Genomic DNA, 3,622 nt, shown 5'->3' with positions numbered 1-3,622 from the left:
GCACAGTGCCGTGTCCCCCCATCCCCACCCCAGCCCCACTCCTGTGTCCTTGCTCAAGCCCAGCAGAGTAAATGCCTTGTTCTACACAAAAACACCTTACATCTGAGGCATTGTTTTGCATGAAAAGAACTGTTATATGCAGGGAGAAATACTTTTTTCCTGTCAGAGGCTTATTATGGTAGCAACTAGAATAAGCAGAGGTGCAATAAAGGACTTAGTAGGAAGCATGTTGAAAAGGAACGTATTTTTGTTTTATAGACATGATCCACTGTGTATATATGTACACACACGTGGAAATATTTTAATGCATTCCACGCTATTAATCAAATGTTTACCAAGACAAATAAATAAATGTGGAGGAAAAAGAATTCAGAAACTGAAATGTATTGCAGGTATTTGAACAGTGTCTGCAATCTAGGCAGTAAGACAGGATTTCTGTATTTCATTATGTTGCTGTATTCCCCCTGTAGCCACTCTGATTAATGGTTAGGTCCTACTTTGAAGATCACTTCAGAATTACTTTCAGTTGGTCCTTTAGCACCAAGAAGTGTCTTGAGACCGCAAACCCAAAGAGCTTCACATGAATGACAAACAGTACAAAAATCTGACTTAATTGTGGGCTGAATTTATGAAAAACAATAAGCAGTATTTACTGCATTAGATACTCAGACTTTTGGGTAGCAGAGAACTTACTGTTTCACTAATTTAAACTGGTTTTAGAGGCCACTGTTAAAGGACTTGATAGCCCATCTTTAAAAGTCATTCAGCAGGTTGATTCCCAGGCACCTCTTTGCTCTCACTAGGCAACCCAGTCTGGATACAAAGGTATTGGATACATTATCTGCTCAGATGTTCCATCTATGCCTGTGAAAACAAAAAAGTGATGCATTCATTTCTAATGACAGCTTAAATTAACATGCTGTGTATATGCACATCAAAAGGAGCACACTGAAAAATGTACAGATATATGAAGTACTATCAGGTTTTTGAAGTATCAGTAAGTTTAAAAAAATCTTAAACAAATATGAATGCAGTCAGTTTCATGGTGAATTCATGTGCATTGCTTCAGTAGTGAACACATGAACTTTTTTCTGCCTTTGGGGGAAACACTGAAGAACTCGGGAAGAGACAAGAAAAGCCAAGCACTCTTTCCCTGCAGACAGAAGTCAAATGGAAGTGAGTGTGATACACAGCATCACCACTTTCCCCTGCTATAAAACACCACTAATCAGTTCTTCCCCTCAGAATTGCATGGGGCCAGTGTCAAAGTATAGCAAAGGGACATGACACCCAGCAGGAACAAACTCAGAGGACATGACTGAATTCCCTGATCAGAGCTGCTGAATTCCAGCCAGGATGGCTGATTTTCCCCAATTTGTCTTGCTGGCAAGAAGCAAGAAAAATTATTTTTTCCAGCAGAGAGGGGAGGAGGCCAGGAGAAGAAGCAGTGTGATAAACACCCCAGCTCAGAGCTCACAGGGAGAGCATCATGCAGTTGATATATATGTGCACAGCAACGTGGATGTGTGCCAAATGCATCCAGCTGAAGGCCTACGTGCATATCCAATTGTACATGCACAGAGTGCTGCACATAATCTACCAATTGCTACACATCTATAAATCTTTTCCCAAAGCCAGCACAGTTTTTAAATAAGCCAGGTGGACATGCAAGAATACACCAGGTGTTAGCAGGAAGATAACTTTGCTTCAAATTAATGGTATTTTTAAATAGTGTCTGAAAAAGCACTGCAACTTTTCACTTTATAAATGGAGTATATCTGTATAATCTAAAAGGACAGACAGACATTCTGCCACTTCGTATCTTTGTAATAAATCTACATGCATGGATAACTTTCTGCCCAGCCTCTCTGCTTCCATTTTGGCCAGATACACAGCACTGTTTAAGCATGTCTGCATTTGTTTGCCACTGATTAATCAGTCAAGCATCAGTTTGCTTGAATAAATTAAAATCTTCAGGCACATATGCAAGGCATGTTTTTAACTGACTACTTTGTGAGGTGTTAGATTTCTAAGCAGTTCCTCTTTTATATTATCTTTGCTTTTCCTAACTACTGTGGAGCTACAAGTCATAGCCATGAAGAATTTCATGCACGGTCTGCATTCCAGAAATATCGCTGTACTAAGTGAAAAGAATGATTTCTCCTATTGTACCAAATTATTTTGTCTGCCTGGTTGAAAATAAGAGTATCTCTGTAATTTTTTTTTCAGTGCTTTTGATCTACAGAGGTTCATGTATAATCTGTATGTACATATTTAAAAATACATCAAAATTTGGACTACTGAACAAATCAGGAGAAATTTGTTGAAAAGTCAAGAAATCATATGACTTGGTAAAACAAACAAACAAATCCCCTCAATCTTCTCCATGTGATTAGCAATGTACTTTTTCTGCTCCTTTCAATGTCTTTGAAATGGAAAATCCCAGGGAAGTAAAATATTGATAGCTATTGTATAAGTTAATTAACAACTATGGCTAAACTTAACCTCAGTTTTCAAATTTGACAAATTAACAGTTTTAAACTCTGAGGAAGTTAATCTTTAGTCTCAAAGAGTTGTGTCCAATTCTTAGGAGGAAAGAGCCCATGTGTGACTGTCAGATTTAGTCACTCATGGAAATGTACCTGGAGAACTGCAGACCCAAACTGCAGTGGTGCACAGTGCTGGACAGTTCCCTGGGTGCAGTGGAAATGACAAACACTGCATTGTCACTTCCAGAAGACATGGGAGAACAGGGTGTTGAAGGAGGACTGCCACCACAGCCATCACTGTAACAGGGCAGAAGTGACCTGGCTGTCACCAAGTTTTTATCAGCGCTCACAGAAGCAGACAGTGGGTGAGGAACATTTAGCTCTCCCAACAGTAGTGCAGGTGGGGGAAGGATGCACTTGCCAGCATTCCCATTTATCACCTTGGAAAGGGCACTTTGCAGTGGAAAGCACCAAGGACAGCCCACAGCAGGGCTGGCACTGAGAGTGAGCAGAGACTTCCAGCACGGAAGGGGTGGGAGGATGGTGCTGCTGCCACCACTTCATCTTCACGTTTATTACACAAACACACCAAGAAGTGTAAATGAAAAGTGACCCACCCCAAATCCACTTTCTGGATGTCTCCCACACAGCACATATCCTCTGGGTCAGACAAATCCAAGCTAGTGATTTGACTGCCATTTGACTGCCCCTTGTATTCTCTTATTTCCATTTGCATCACCCAGGAAAAAAAAAACAAAACAACAAAACAAACAGATGTACAATTCCATGAGGAAAGGTGCCACTCTCCTCCTGGAGCATATGGCAAATATTACAGTGAGGACAATTTTACATAATTTGCATGCTTATCAAATGTATATTTCTTTTTTCCACAGAGGGCTGGGGCATACAACAAAGAGAGTGAACCCTTCTTATCTGCTTATGTTACTCTACAATGGCAGAACAGACAAGAAATGGAAACCAGAAGAGCCACAGGGAAAGGAAGTTCAAATATGTGCCAAAGAGAGTCAATGCACTTCAACAGAGGGCTGCTCTACTGTGCATGCACAGCCCTGTGCATACAGCTGGAAAGACACACAGACATTTACAGTGCAAGGTGGGACATGCATGGTAGT

The sequence above is a fragment of the Zonotrichia albicollis genome, chromosome 2, assembly GCF_047830755.1.
Source record: "Zonotrichia albicollis isolate bZonAlb1 chromosome 2, bZonAlb1.hap1, whole genome shotgun sequence".
In the NCBI taxonomy this organism is placed as follows: domain Eukaryota; kingdom Metazoa; phylum Chordata; class Aves; order Passeriformes; family Passerellidae; genus Zonotrichia; species Zonotrichia albicollis.
Note: the sequence above shows the minus strand (reverse complement) of the source record.